The sequence below is a fragment of the Dama dama genome, chromosome 30 (genome assembly GCF_033118175.1).
Source record: "Dama dama isolate Ldn47 chromosome 30, ASM3311817v1, whole genome shotgun sequence".
NCBI lineage: Eukaryota > Metazoa > Chordata > Mammalia > Artiodactyla > Cervidae > Dama > Dama dama.
Window position 1 is genome coordinate 45,860,806 of NC_083710.1, and position 17,053 is coordinate 45,877,858.

A 17,053-nucleotide genomic window follows, 5' to 3' on the forward strand; every position below is an offset into this window, starting at 1 on the left:
AAGAAAGAAAAAAGAAACTCCTTCATATACTGAAGGTGAGACTCTTAAAGCTAAGAGTGAGGGCTTCCAAGAAGGTCATATAGGGTGGTTTATGCCTGGGAACCTCCAATGGAAGTTGATTAACTCCTTATATGCCACTACTCATTTAGGGGAAATGGCCCTCCAAAGATTACTAGAAGGTCCTTCAGAGGAACAGGTCTCCAAACAACTATAAAGCAAGTGGTCTCCCCTTGTCCACTTGTCAATTAAACAACCCCCAAGGAGTTCAAAGACCCCATGAGGCCCAGACCATCCAACAATGTGGGACTTACCCAGGAGAGAACTGGCAGATGGACATCACCCAGATGCCAGTTTCTCAAGGGTATAAATATTTATTAGTCATGATAGATACATTCCCAGGATGGATTGAAGGTTTTCCAACCCAGAGAAGTCTGAGGAAGTGGTAAAAAATCTGTTCCATGAAGTCATTCTGATATTTGGTCTGCCCAGGTCATTAAAGTGACAATGGGACATCATTTACTTCTAAGATCACCCAAGCGGTCTCCAAAGCATTGCACATTACTTATTAACTCCATTGTGCTTGGAGGCCTCAGTCTTCAAGAAAAGTAGAAAGAGCCAACCAATTCTTAAAATTAATGATAAAAATATAACCCAGGAGACCTCCCTGGGATGAAAGAAGGCTTTACCAATATCTCTTCTCTGCACCAGCATTGGAGAAGGCAATGGCAACCCACTCCAGTACTCTTGCCTGGAAAACCCCATGGACAGAGAAGCCTGGTAGGCTGCAGTCCATGGGGTTGTGAAGAGTCAGACACGACTGAGCAACTTCACATTACTTTTCACTTTCATGCATTGGAGAAGGAAATGGCAACCTACTCCAGTGTTCTTGCCTGGAGAATCCCAGGGATGGCGGAGTCTGATGGGCTGCCATCAATGGGGTCGCAGAGTCGGACACAACTGAAGTGACTTAGCAGCAGCAGAAGCACTCTTATTGCCCCTAAGAAGCAGCTTGGTCTTAGTCCTTATGAAATACCATATGGGAGACCTTTTGTTTATGTCAGTGACCTCTTCCTAGATCCAGAGGCTCAGACCCGCCAGTGTTATGCCATGGCCATTTTTCCATCGTGTCAACCAGGACCCAAAATATTCTAAAGAGCCACCACTATATGCTCCAGGGACTCAAGTCCTAATTAAAGTCTGGAAAGATGGTTCCCCAAAGGCTCAACTCCACCCCACATGAAAGGGGCCTTACCCTGTAATACTTTCTACCCCCACAGTAGTCAAGGTACCAGGACACAACTCTTGGATTCACTACTCAGAAGTCAAGCCATGGAAGAAAACAGAAAAGGACACTCAATACACCTATAAGCCCCTGGAAGATCTCAGATACCTATTCAGGACTACAAATGAGAACTATTCTAATGAACACACCAAAAATTAAGTTTCTGGGGATAAAATTTCTCAGGATAGCTCTAAAGAGTCAACACAGCTTGGCAGAGGTTGTTCTCCAAAATCGACAGGAGATAGATCTCCTGATCCCTGAACAAGGAGGGAATTGAGCCATCTTGAATGAGACGTGTTGTTTCTGGGTAAATACCTCCAGCTAAGTTAAAGCAAAGAGTCAGACATGACTGAGCGACTGAACTGAACTGAACGGAAGTTAAAGAAAGTCTCAGTCTTCAAGAAAAACATTCAGATCCTACAGGATCTCAAAGAATGAGCTGGAGAGTTCTCAGGGTAGCTACAATCTCTCTTTGGGGGATCCTTCTCCTGGTGAAGGGGAATGGCAACCCACTCCAGTATTCTTGCCTAGAGAATCCTGTGGACAGAGGAACCTGGTGGGCTGTTGTCCATAGGGTCGCATAGAGTCAGACACAACTGAAGCGACTAAGCATGTATGCATGCATTGGAGGAGGAAATGGCGACCCACTCCAGTATTCTTGCCTGGAGAATCCCAGGGACGGGGGAGCCTGGTGGGCTGCCATCTATGGGATCACAGAGAGTCGGACATGACTGAAACAACTTAGCAGCAACAGTAGCAGCAAATGCCCCTACTAATCCCTGTTATTACCATATTGATGCTGTTTATGATTGCTGCATGTATTATCAATTGTCTAACCCATTTTTTTCTCTGCCCCGATCAACAAGGTACAACATGCAGTACCAGTTCAACAAAGATATATAAAACTACACCTGGCCATGGAAAACATCACTCATCCTTAGATGGACACCACTATAAGGACTCTGAGGCTTGAGATTAGCAAGAGGGGGAGGTCCAATGCCCCTCGCCATCCCAGGAAATAGCCAGAGAGACCTCGACACACCTATTCCCAAAGAATTGGGACTCCCATCTCTTGAGGGGGCAATGTTAGGTAGTTAGAATAGGAAAAAAAAGTCCAAAATCGTAGTGGCTAAAAGACAAAGAAAGAAAAAAGCCCATGAAAATAGAACAACGGAAGGTCTGAGGACCTGAGTGAGAACCTCAAGTGAAGGAAACAGCCCTCCTGGCTAGCCCAATTAACATAGGGCAGGCTCAGGGAGAGGAGAAAAAACATATAAAAAGAAGGGCCAAAAATGAATCTCTTTCTTCTTTGGGTCAGCCTGCCCTTATGCCTTGAGGATGTATTGTCCTTTGCTTGCCAAATTAAACTGCGCTGTAACACTGGCCCACCTTTTAAACTGAGCTGTAACCAAGATCTACCACTGGTCCACCACTTCAAATTTTTGCTGTAGTAAGACAGAACTGAGGAAATTACATGCTCCCCCCCCCCCCAACATATCTAAATGATGTAGTATGGAATAAAGTAATGGAATAAACCATCAAAATCCTGAAAAGCAAAGAGAAAATACAAGGCAACACCCTTATCTAGATCCAAGAATTATCCACATTCTGAAACATCATTTATGTACTATAAAGTCTTCCTTGATACCTCAGTTGGTAAAGAATCCATCTGCAATGCAAGAGACCTGGGTTTGATCCCTGGGTTGGGAAGATCCCCTATAGAAGGGAAAGGCTACTCACTCTAGTATTCTGGCCTGGAGAATTCCATGGACTGTATAGTCCATGGGGCCACAAAGAGTTGGACATGACTGAGCTACTTTCATTTTTAAAGTTGAGTATAGATATCTTGATGTTCACCCCTAAATCAGTCAACATGCTTTAAAATATAAGTATAGTCTCCTACATTGTCATAGTTATAATATCATTGTGTGTTCATGCTCAGTCGTGTCTGACTCTTTGAGACCCCATGGACTGTAGCCTGCCAGCTTCTGAGTCCATGAAATTTTCTAGACAAGAATACTGAAGTGGGTTGCCATTTCCTACTTCAGGAGACAATCCTGACTCAGGAATCAAACCCTTGTCTCTTATATCTCCTGCATTGGCAGGTGGATTCTTTATCACTGTGTGGCCATGGAAGCCCAATACCCATAACATAAATAAAAATGTATCTAATAAATTTTTGTCTAGTACATAGACCAGTGTCCTTAAAATATCTTGTATAGGTGTTGGTTTGTTTGTTTTGGTTCAGGATCCTATCAAACTTCGATGGTTGTATTGATTTTCATTGCTCTTTAGTCTCCTAATTTAAAATTACCCTCTGCCCAACCTTCTCTCCACACATACAATTTTCCCCTTTGATTCTTCATTTCTTTCTTCCTTCATTCCTGTGTTCCTTCATCCTTCATTCTTTCCTTCCTCTCTCTTTCCCACTTCTGTTCCTTTCTTCCTCTTTCATTCAACAATGTAGGTTTGTTTTGCTTGTTTATTTGTTTTGTTTTATTGGCCAGGAAAGGCTCAGACTGCTTCTATTTTTATTTTTATTTTAACTTTTATTTTGTATTGGGGTATAGCTGATCAATAATATTGTGATAGCTTCAGGTGAGCAGGGAAGGGACTCAATCATACATGCATATGTGTTCATTCTCCCCCAAACCCCTCTCCCATGCACGCTACCACATACCATTGAGCAGAGTTTCATGAGCTATACTCTAGGTCCTTGCTGGTTATCCATTTTAAACATAGCCATGTTTACATTTCCACCTCAAACTCCCTAATTATTCCTCCCCCCATCTTTCCCTCTTGCCACCATAATATCATATTTATGTCATCCCTTATATGTGGAATCTAAAAAGAAATTATAAAAATGAATTTTTTACAAAACAGGAGACTCACAAGCTTAGAGAATGACCTTATGGTTAACAATGTAGTTTTAAAGACAAAAAAAAAAAAAAAAAATACTGTCTTTTACAGTATATTTTATGTTGAAAGAAGAGTTCTTTGGTTAATATCAATGAGTACTCTGAGGGGAGAAAAAAAAGAACCCTATATTCTGCCTTATACTGAAATAAGGTGAGTTAATTATAAATAAAGATGATCATGTAGCCAGGAAGGGTTAATTTTGACTTCATGCTGAATCTGCACCTCTCACTTTAACCCTTGTTTTGCTACTTTTGTTATTATAAGTATATATAATGGCCTGCTTCAGGGAACCCTAACCCCCTTTGCCTGATTGTAAAACTAAGAAGCCTTGTTGGTAATGTTGTCCACCTGTAGACTGCAGGAAGAAAGAAATTAACACATCCTCCTGGCTGAGGCTTGCCATTCTAGGAGATATTTGCAAGAATTAAATGGTCTTTTTACTTCGGTTTCTCACTTCCTCCCATCTCTGTTCCATGAAAGAATTGAGCATGCAGGGCTCAACAAGATGGTTATTTTGAGATGTTAGCATGAAATCCTGTCTCCTGGTTTTCTAAATAATGTCATGTTCCTTGCCTCAACACCTTATCTCCCAAATTTATTGGCCTATCATGAGGCAAACAGATCAAGTTTGGGCTTGGTAACCATCAGACTAATCAATTCCTTGTAGCTATAGATAAATTCTACTCTTTCTACATTAAACTTCCATTTTTGCTCAGTGTTTTGCCCATAGTCAGCAAATCATACATTTGATAAGTATTTCAAACAACTCACAGATATTCCAATTTTCTATGCCCCTAAATTTTAGTCTTCTAAGACTAAAAATTTTCTTCCTCTGTACTACTATCCCTGTAAGGTTAATAGGGATAGACTTGCAAATAGAAGTATAACATTCAAAAAAAAAAGAAAGAAAAAAGAAGTAGAACATTAAGTGCACACAAGAGAAACTAAGTCTTGAAACTCCAGAGACTTTGTATATTCATATTCAAGTTGTGTCTGTTCCTTTATATTTAATTCATATCTATATAAAAATCTTCACACCATGTCTAACTCATTGTGGACTAAAAATTCCACTGACTTAGGAAAAGTCTGGAACAGAGACTATTAATGGATAGAGCATACCAAACCATTACTCAGATTTCCCCAATATCCTCTAAAGTCAAGCACAAAGGAAGGAAACAAATCTCTATTTTAAAGCCTTATATCTCAAAATGTTCTCATATCTCCTACATTAGTCTTTAACACACTCTTGTCCTGCCAGTAAAACACCAAACGGACATTGATATTGATGTGTTCAAGACCTCAGGGCCATCAACAAAATTGTTATCCTTCACTTGCTGGTAGTACCTAACCAAAATACCATTCTGTCATCAATTACACTTGAATCCACTGGTTTCATTGTAGTATACTTTTGTATTGTACTTTTTAGTGTGTCTCTAGACCAGAAAAGTCAATATCTCTTTTCCTTCTGCCAAGAAGAACAACATGCATGGACATTCATGTCCCCTACCTTTACTTTAGCCTGCCCTCCATCCCATGCTATTTACTCCATGACATCAGTCAAGGTTTTAATGACATAAATTTCCTGTGTGTTTCAGGTTTTGATACAACATGCAGATGGTTTCCTACTTTTTCTAGAAAATAAAGAAGCTTGTGAAAAAACATGTCCTTGCTTTCTTCCATTTCCTTTCTCTCTGTGTTAGCTAAAGTAGACATACAATTTCAAAAGATAAAAATGCAATTTTTCCAAAATAGTTATTTAGCACATGACCTATTTGAAGAGAGACAAACTCTCTTTTTAAAACAACAACAACAACAAAACAAAGGCAACCTAAACTCATCCTAGATCCCTTGCAAAACAGCAATTGTAAGTGTTCCTAAGTTTAACCAAATATTGCAGGTAGTGGATATTATCTTTCCCTGAGATTCATAACTCTTTTAAAATTGACAAATGTTCTAAACATGGTTTCAGTTGCAGGACAATCCCAACTGGTGAATCAAATAATTTTAATAGACCAAATAGTGCCCAGCTAAGGAAGGAGATTGTTTAAGATATTCAAATCCATTAGATTCTCTTCCTTTTCCTCCTTATGCATAATGGCCACAGTCGGCACACTGTGAAGGAAGACTTCTGTGAGTTAAGTGTCCCACCAGCTACCATTCAGTTCTGTTCAGTTCATTTCAGTCGCTCAGTCAAGTCCAACTCTTTGCGACCCCATGAATTGCAGCATGCCAGGCCTTCCTGTCCATCAGGAACTCCTGGAGTTCACTCAAACCATTATCCTTCACTAAATTTAACAAAATTGCCATCTTCTCATGGAGCAAAACTAACCATGTCTCTAAGTTCTCTCCAGTTTTCGTTACTAAAAGCAAGTCTGTGTCCCCCTTCCCCCAACCTGTTTCCCTAACACACAAACAAACAGAAAAGTTGGAGTTTGGAGCAGAGAGAGGTCTATTGCAGGGCCATGCTAGGAGATGGGTGACTCATGCTCCAGAGCCCTGAACTTCATGAAGGTTTCAGCAAGCATTTTTAAATGCAAGATGAGGAAGGGGCATGGTTAGCAAAATTCTTGGGGTCCTTTGTTCTCACTTCTGTCCACATAGGTCAGGTCATATTTCTCTAAACCTCCAATAAGATGAGCATTAGTCTCTGTTCTGCAACTTTTTAACTCTCTATGAATGGATTCTTAAAGATCAGAATCTTGAAAATAGGCTACCCTGCATGTGTCAGACTCTTGGCAACATTCTTTTACAAAAGTGCAGAGCCAGCATGACCAAGCACAAGTAATGTAGCAAAAATTAAAGTAAAAAGAATACATCTGAATATGGAGTCATATTTGTTCTACCCTATTATACTGCCACTGCCCCAACAAATAAAAATGATACATAAAGGTTTGTGGGCTTATTCTATGATTAGCTCTCTCACATACCCCACACAAGTATGTTTATAGTAACAATCTATAGTATTTCCAGAAAAAAAAAAAAAAAAAAAGCTACTTTTGAACAGGATGTAATCTACCTTTGAGTTACAGGCCTCAGCAACATCTCAGTCTGTCAATTAGAACCTCTAGCAGAAAGACACTGTCACTAGTGCTAAAGGCTAAAAGCACTCTTTGGGCTTCTGGACTTGCAAACTTCTGGGTCTGTAAGCTCCTAAAGTCAGTTGGATATACACTTTTTAGAGAGGTAATTATTGAACAATTAATTATTAGGCCTTGATGGATACTGTCCAGATGGCCTATGGCTATGAAGTTGTCTCATGACCAGAAATCCCAATCGTGCTGTCCAGTCAGATCTTTGAAGTTGCTTGGTGAGGGAAATTCAGGAATTTTCTGTAGTAAAGTGAAAACAGTACCAACTGGAGTTCGCAAAATCCAGACAAGCTGAAGTTTGGCAATTCCATGAAAATGTCTCAGAAGTGCCCCTCCCTTCCTCAGGCATACTAGAGAAGGAAGCACTATCTCCAGTGACTCAACAGAAATTCAGCTATAGAGACCTCCTGGACCACACTTGAGCTCCTCCAGTTTAACTTCTACAAGGATGGGATAGAATACAGCTGTGTGTGTGTGTGTGCTAAATCACTTCAGTCGTGTCCGACTCTTTGCAACCCCATGAACTGTAGCCCACCAGGCTCCTCTGTCCATGGGATTCTCCAACTAAGAATACTGGAGTAGGTTACCATGTCCTCCTCCAGGGAATCATCCTCACCCAGGGATAGAGACCCCATCTCCTGTATTATAGGCCATCTCTTTACTGCTGAGCCACTGGAGAAGCCCAGAGTCTAGCTGACATCCAACCAAAAAGAACGGACAGAGAGAGAACTGTCCATTACCAAGAGCAAGCTGCTAGTTTCACTTCAGGAGTAGAAATTTTCAATTATTTCTACTATTTTAATGCTTCTTCTACCTGACCGTGTTTTATTATAAATAACACTGTAAAAGCCATATTTTATTGTAAATATCTCTATAAAACATACCACCTGTTATTGAAATTTTGCCAAGATTTTCTAATCTACCTTCTTTCATCTAGTCAGATCTTCAATATTTAGATCAGATATTAGTCAGATCTTAAATATTTCTGTATAGTAGAAAATTAGCTTATGAATAAATTAATCACATTAAAAAGTGAATAGATATGGTCCTCTTCCCATTTTTTCCCACAGAATGTCATGAAAAGGAAATTTCTATCTTTCCATCCTTTCTATATCAGTAAAGAATTTAATATTTCTGAACTCTGCCCAAAGAAGCCACAGTTAACACACTGATATTTAGAGAGACTAGTTTATGTGTCATTCAGCTTAAATCTGTCACAGGCAATTGCCCATAAATTGCATGACATCTTTCCATTCTGATCTGAGATGTTTTGTTCTCCATTTGTAAGCACACCACTTCAAATTACTATTAAAAAAATGTTGATTCTAAAATATGACACAAATGAACTTATCTATAAAACAAAACAGTCTCATAGAGAATAGACTTGTGGCCAAAGGACAGGGGAGGGATGGAGTGGAAATTTGGGATTAGCAGATGCAAACTATTATGTAGAGAATGGATAGAAGATAAGGTAATGGTGTATAGCACAGGAAACTGTATTCAATACACTGTACAGACCAGAACAGAAAATAATATGAAAAAGAATGTAGACTGGAATACAAAAGTAGGAAGTGAAAAGATACGTGGAAAAACAGGCAAGTTTGGTGGAGTAAAGAAGGAAGTAGGACAAAGACTACCTGAGTTTTGCCAAGAGAATGCACTGGTCATAGAAAACACCCACTTCCAGCAATGAAAGAAATGATGCTACACGTGGACATCACCAGATGGTCAATACCAAAATCAGAGTGATTATATTCTTTGCAGCTGAAGATTGAGAAGCTATATATAGTCAGCAAAAATAAGACCAGGAGCTGACTGTGGCTCAGATCATAAATTCTTTATTGCAAAATTCAGACTTAAATTGAAAGTAGGGAAAACCACAGGGCCATTCAGGTATGACCTGAATGAAATACCTTACAATTATATAATGGAAGTGAGAAATAGATACAAGGGGATAGATCTGCTATACAGAGTTCCTGAAGAACTATGGGTGGAGATCCATGACTCTGTACAGGAGGTGGTGATCCAAACCATCCCAAAGAAAAAGAAAGGCAAAATGGTTATCTGAGGAGGCCTTATAAATACTTGAGAAGAGAAGAGAAGAGAAAAGAAGTGAAAGATAAAGGAGAAAAGGAAAGATATATCCATCTGAATGCAGAGTTTCAAAGAATAGTAAGGAGAGATAAGAAAACCTTCCTTAGCGGACAAGGCAAATAAATAGAGGAAAACAACCGAATGGGAAAGACTAGAGATATCTTCAAGAAAATTAGAGATATAAGGAAACATTTCATGCAAAGATGGGCATAATAAAGGACAGAAATGACAAGGACTTAACAGAAACAGAAGATATTAATAAGAGGAGTCATGAATGCAGAGAAAAACTATACAAAAAAAGATCTTAATGATCCCGATAACCACAATGGTGTGATGACTCACCTAGAGCCAGACATCCTGGAGTGTGAAGTCAAGTGGACCTTAGGAAGCATCATTATGAACAAAGCTAGTGGAGGTGATGGAATTCCAGCTGTGCTATTTCAAATCCTAAAATATGATGCTGTAAAAGTGCTACACTCAATATGCCAGTAAATTTGGAAAACTTAGCAATGGCCTCAGGACTGAAAAAATTCAGTTTTCATCCCAATACCAAAGAAGGGAAATGCCAGAGAATGCTCAGACTAGCACAAAATTGCACTGATTTCACATGCTATCAAGGTAATGCTCAAAATTATCCAAGCTAGGCTTCAACAGTATGTGAACCAATAATTTCCAGATATTCAAGCTGGGTTTAGAAAAGGCAGAGGAACCAGAGATCAAATTGCCAACATCCATTGGATTATAGAAAAAGCAAAAGAATTCCAGAAAAACTTCTGCTTCATTGACTATGCTAAAGCCTTTGACTGTGTGGTTCATAAGGATTGTGAGAAATTCTTAATGGGATGGGAAGACCAGACCACCTTACCTACCTCCTGAGAAATCTGTATGCAGGTCAAGAATCAACAGTTAGAACCGGACATGGAGCAATGGACTGGTTCCAAATTGGGAAAGGAGTATGTCAAAGCTGTATATTGTCACCCTGCTTATTTAACTTAGATGCAGAGTACATCATGTGAAATGCTGGACTGGATGAAGCACAATCTGGAATCAAGATTTCTGGAAGAAATATCAATAACCTCAGACAGGCAGATGGTGCCACCCTTATGGCAGAAAGGGAAAAGGAATTAACGAGCCTATTGATGAAGGTGAAAGAGATTGAAAAAGCTGTTTTAAAACTCACCATTCAACAAATGAACATCATGGCATCCAATCCCATTACTTCATGGCAAATACATGGGGAAACAGCGACAGACTTTATTTTCTTGGGCTCCAAAATAACTGCAGATGGTGACTACAACCATGAAAAAAACAAAACAAAACAAAAATGCTTGCTTTTTTTGGAAAAATAGCTATGGCAAACCAAGACAACATATTAAAAAGCAGAGACATTACTGACAAATGTCCGTCTAGTCAAACTTATGGTTTTTCCAGTAGTCATGTAAGAATGTGAGATTTGGACCATAAAGGTTGCTGAGCCCTGAAGAACTGATGCTCAGAACTTTGTTGTTGGAAAGACTCTTGAGAGTCCTTGGATTGCAAAGAAATCAAATCAGTTGGAAATCAACTCTAAATAACCCATGGAAGGACTGACGCTGGAGCTGAAGCTCCAATACTTTGGCCACATGATGCGAAGAACCAATTCATTAGAAAAAGCTCTGATTCTGGGAAATATTGAAGCCTGGAGGAGAAAAAAAGATGCGAGAGGATGAGATGGTTGGATGGCATCACTGATTCAATGGATATGAGTTTGAGCAAACTCCTCCAGGAGATGATGAAGGACAGGGAAGCCTCTTGTGTGTAGTCCATGGGGCCGCAAATGTAGGACATGACTAAGAGGCTGAATACTACAATAACAACCTACCTGAATCACTTTGTTGTACAGTAGAAATTAACATAGGGCTTCCATGGGGGTTCAGAGGTAACATATCCACCTGCATTGCAGGAGATGCGGGAGACAGTGATTTGACCCCTGGATGGAGAAGATCCCCTGGAGGAGGAATTGGCCTACCTATTCCAATATTCTTGCTGGAAAAATCTCATGGATAGAAGAGTCTGGTGGGCTACAGTCCATAGGGTTTCAAAGAATTGGACATGACTGAGCATGAGCAACCAACCAAACAGAGATTAACATCACACTGTAAATCTCCTATGTGCCAATAAAATAAAATTTTTAAAAAGATATGGGATGTGCAGTGTGTGCCCATTTAGTTATTTTTCACCAATGCTTGGGTTGCAATCAAGTTACTTAGTAATGTTATAGTCTTCGATTTATTCTTTACTACAGATCAAATATATTATTGGTGTTTTTCTCCTTACTAATACGCTTGATATTTTGTGGGTTTCTATTTGGATATCAGTTTGTCTGTTTATAATCCATCTGTAAGTAGAGAATGTCTAGAATATGTGTCCATACTGCATAGCTCTAGGCTCAGGAGCTGATGTACACCACCAGAATATCAACATGTGGGGACAGGGTACAGTACTTAGACCCCAAGACTCCTGACAAAGCAACCATGTATGTTCATATGTGTGAACTGTGTGACCTGAAGTGTTTGAAACATCATAAGCAGGAGGGTTTTTTTTTTTTAATATATTTTTAGTTGCAATTTATCTATTAAAAGAACTAAGAATCTGAGCACATACACACACACACATACTTAGTATCTGTCTGTAGTCTAGAGATGTCTAGAGATTCAAATAAACACGGGCATCAGGGATATAATTATAAACTGGGATTGCTTTGCTTTCTGAAGTCAAAAGTTTTCTTAGGGAACTTACCCTAGAAATGCACCTTCTTTTCGCAACAGATTGTAGAACACTTGAGAGATCACAGTGACCAGTTAGACCCTACAAAATGCTTATTTATCTCTGACCTCAACTTTTACAATTGTTCTTTACTTCACTTAATCTAGACAAATAATCTTGCTGTTCCCCAGACAAAATAGTTATGCTCAAAACTTGAGGCCTTTGCACTAGTGTTCACTCTTCTTGGGTGATCTTCTCTGTATACTGACATGGAATCTGCTGAATTTCCTAGAGGTTCAAACGTTACTACTGGGAGGCTTATCTGAGCACTCAGCACTACTGACCACTTTTATCCTGCTCTATTTTGTCTGTTTTCCCTCTTTTAACATGGAAAACTTTCTAAAATGGCTTATAATGTACTTTTTATTCTAGATATAGTAGGAGTTATAAATTATTTGTATTTGAAAAAGGGTTTTTGTTTTGTTCTGATCTGTTATTCACTGGAACATGCAAAGTACATGGAATAATATGTGGTCATTTAATAGACATAATAAATAAGTGGGATGAATATGACATAGAGATTCTCACTTTCAATATCTGCCCTTCTATAAAGTATTAATTCAATTTATTAAAAATATTTGGAATTAAGTTATGAGAAATGAAGCCAGCGCTATTAGAGTGTTCTCAAATTACCTTAATCAAGATAGATATTAATCAAGAGCCACAAAGGAAGGAGAATAGAGACTTTATATGGTTTGTTTATCAATAAGCTATGATTGGCATCCACTGCATGGGTATGTGCTCACACACATGTATTTGTATATAGGTACACTCATATTATCATTGCCATAAAACTGCTGTCTTTGGATTATTCAATATTTGTGATATTGCCAAAATTCAAAATTTAGATATCAGTTTTCACACTAAAATACAGAAGGGGGATGACATTTGTTCATAGTGAATTGAATATGTAGTTTACAGATAGGCCAAAATAAAGAAAAATACCAAATCCATTATCCAACATAATGAACACAGAATGTTTTTGAAGGCAGTGTGAGTGAAATGGCAAAGAGAGGTAGAAAAGTAGTTGAAGATAGAATATAGAAATCTAGAATCAAGCAAGAACTATTTTAAAATGTGAGAGACTGTCATTTTAAGCCTAAGGAGAAAGGACTATCAAATAAATTGAAGGAAAATATTCAAGAAAGAGAGCAAATAAATGATGCTGAATATTCCATAAAACCTGTGAGAAAAATGAGATATGGACTAAAAGCAAAAGTAATAACCCCCATCATATATTCCCGGAGAGGGGGGGATTAAGAAAACTGGTTAATGTGTGTCTTAGTTCAGACTGCTGTAACAAACTACTGCTAGACCAGGTGGCTTAAACAACAGAAATTTATTTCTTACAGTGCTGAAGACTGGGAAGCCAAGATCATGGTGTCAGCAGATTTGTGTCTGGTGTGGCCCTGCCTCCTGGTTCAAATACAGCTGTCTCCTAGGTGTATCTTCACATGGCAGGACAGAGGACAGAGCTCTCTGGGGTCTCCTTAATTGAAGGAATGAATTCCACTATGAAGGGCTTCTCCTTAATGATCTAATTACCTCTCAAAGGCCATATCTCCTAAAGTCATTGCACTGAGGATTCAGTTCAGTTCAGTCACTCAGTTGTCTCTGACTCTATGCAACCCCACGAACTGCAGCACACCAGGCTTTCCTGTCCATCACCAACTCCCTGAGCTTGCTCAAACTCAGGTTCATTGAATCTGTGATGCCATCCAACCATCTCATCCTCTGTCGTCCCCTTCCCCTCCTGCTTTCAGTTTTTCCCAGCATCAGGGTCTTTTCCAATGAATCAGTTCTTTGCATCAGGTGGCCAAAGCATTGGAGTTTCAGCTTCAGCATCAGTCCTTCCAATGAATATTCAGGACTCATTTCCTTTACAATTGACTGGATTGATCTCAGTGCAGTCCAAGGGACTCTCAAGAGACTTCTCCAACACCACAGTTCAAAGGCATCAATTCTTCAGCTCTCACATTTCTTTATGGTCCAACTCTCACATCCATACATGACGACTGGAAAAACAATAGCCTTGACAAGATGAACCTTTGTTGGCAAAGTAATGTCTCTGCTTTTTAATACACTGTCTAGGTTCATCGTAGCTTTTCTTCCAAGGAGCAAGTGTCTTGTAATTTCATGACTTCAGTGGCCATCTGCAGTGATTTTGGAGCCCCAGAAAATAGTCTGTCACTGTTTCTATCACTTCCCCACCTATTTGCCATGATGTAATGGGATTGCATGCAGTAATCTTACCTTTTTGAATGTTGAGCTTTAAGCCAGTTTTTTCACTCCCTTTTTTCACTTTCATCAAAAGGCTCTTTACAAAAGAGTACTGTAAAAATAGGAACAAAATAAGTTTATTTAAAATATGATTTTTTTAAGAGGTAAAAATTGTTAAAAAAAAAAAAATTAAGGGGATAGTAAGAATAGATACTACACTTTATCTTATCCAAAAGAGCTGCCATATGACCATGCAATACTACTCCTGGACATATATCTGGAGAAAAACAAGATCAAGGATACCTTTACCACAATGCTCATTGCAACACTGTTTACAATAGTCAATGCAGGCAAGCAACAACAACAGAGGAATGGATAAAGAAGATGTGGTACATATATACAGTATAATGCTATTCAGCCATTAAGAAGAATTAAATATTTCCTTTTTCAGCAACACGAATGGACTTAGAGAATGTCATATTGAGTGAAGTAAGTCAGGCAGAGAAGGAGAAATATCATATGACACCCCTCATATGTAGAACCTACAAAGTAATGTTACAAATGAACATACAAAGCAGAAAGAAATTCACAGATTTAGAATACTAATTTATAGTTGCTGGGGGTAGGGATAGTTAGGGAGTTTGGGATGGTCATGCACACACTGTCACATTTAAAATGGATAATCAACAAGGACTTATTGTACAACACATGGAACTCTGTTCAATGTTATGTGGTAATCTGTGTGGGAAGGTAGTTTGGGACAGAATGGACACATGTATATGTATGGCTGAGTCCCTTCACTGTTCACCTAAAACTATCACAACATTGTTAAGTTATACCAACAATACATAATAAAAAGTGAAAATAAAAGGCATATTAAAGAAAATACAATATTAGTATAATACAAAAATAAATAAAATATCTATATCTATCTATCTGTATAGAAAACGAGAGTGATAGTGAGGAAAATTTCCTCCTTAGTCCTCTGTTGACCTCCCTGCATAATGAACAGCTGCCAATCTACCTACTGAAGAAGTCCTTCAATATTTCTAGAAATGTCTCTGGACCTGCTGTGGGCACTGTGGGGTTCACTCAGCCTCAGATCTGGCCTTACTCCGGGTTATATTTGCTCCCAAAGCCCACAATTGCCCCAGTGTCCACAGTCCACAGGCTAATTGCAGGAATTTCATCTGTGGCACCATTGTCTGCAGCAGTGTATTCCTTTCCTCTTTTTTAGCTCACACAGACCCTTGTGCTCAGCTTTGGTTTTGGGCCTACCTCTGCTTGTAGGCAACGCTGCCCTCTGGTGTCTGTTCCCCACCCAGAAGAGAGGGACAAAAGCTGAGGTTTATTAGGGCTCATTTGTTCAGTCTGGTCGGAGAGAGCGAGGGCCATGGTAGCCACGATTGGGATGTACTGGGGAAGGCCTGCAGAGGTAAAGACCTGCTAGATGTCGTTAGCAGTGTGAGATCGGCCATGCACTCTCCCAAGAGTAACCGGCCCTGGATTGTGGGTCCCTAAGAAGAGCCACTGGACTCATTGGAAAAGACCCTGATGCTGGGAGGGATTGGGGGCAGGAGGAGAAGGGGACGACAGAGGATGAGATGGCTGGATGGCATCACCAGCTAGATGGACACGAGTTTGAGTAAACTCCGGGAGTTGGTGATGGACAGGGAGGCCTGGCGTGCTGCGATTCATGGGGTCACAAAGAGTCGGACACGACTGAGCTGAACTGAACTGAACTGAAGAAGAGCCAATCTGCATAAGCTCCCAGGAAAGTGTGGGCAATAACCTATGCCTTCTCACGACTTAGTGGCGGTTTTTACTTCTGGCGTCAGAACCCCAATGGCAGTATTTGGTCTCGTGCCTCAGGCACTCACCCTGGCTTTGGTAGTAGCCAGGGTTCCCCATCCAAGGATCCTAAACTGCAGTTGCATCTAGTTCCACCTCTCGTGTTCCTGCCAGCTTTGGCTGTGGATTCCGGCGGTTGTCTCTACCTCAGGAGTCGGGCAGTTTGCAGTCAACGCTTGTCTGACCTATGGCATTCTCGAAGAGGGGTTCTTATGATTTGTGAGCGTGGCAAGTTAGAGGGTAGCTGTGACAATGATTCTGTGTTTCTCTGGAAGACTAAGCTTTTTCCCTGGGCTCCCTCTAGTCCCCTCAGACTATCTTCATGGCATTCAACACCCCTCACTCCTGCCGTTGGAACTCCCAAGTTTGAGACTCAGCACCCAGCCCCCACTTGCTGCGGGTATGCAAGCTGCATCTTGGCTGGAAAGTGCTCTTTGGCAGTGATCTCTGTGGTGAATTCTCTCCATTTTGTTTTCCAAGCACCTGTTGTTTTGTTTTCTGATGAGGTACTGAAGCTCCTCCCTGCTCCCTCCCAGGAGAAGGTTTCCAAGTGTTTGGAAATTTTTCCTCTTTCATGACTGGGGCACAGGTCCCTGTCTCAAAATCCTTTGTCTCTCTCTCTTTTTTTTTTTTTTTTTTTGTTTTTTAATCTGTATCTTTTCCCTTCCTCATTCTGAGGAGACTGGCTTGCCTTTTGGAAGTCTGGTGTCTTTGTAAGGGTTCAGAAGGTGTTCTGTGGGAGTTGTTCCACACACAAATATACTTTTGATGTATTTGTGGGGAGGAAGGTGAA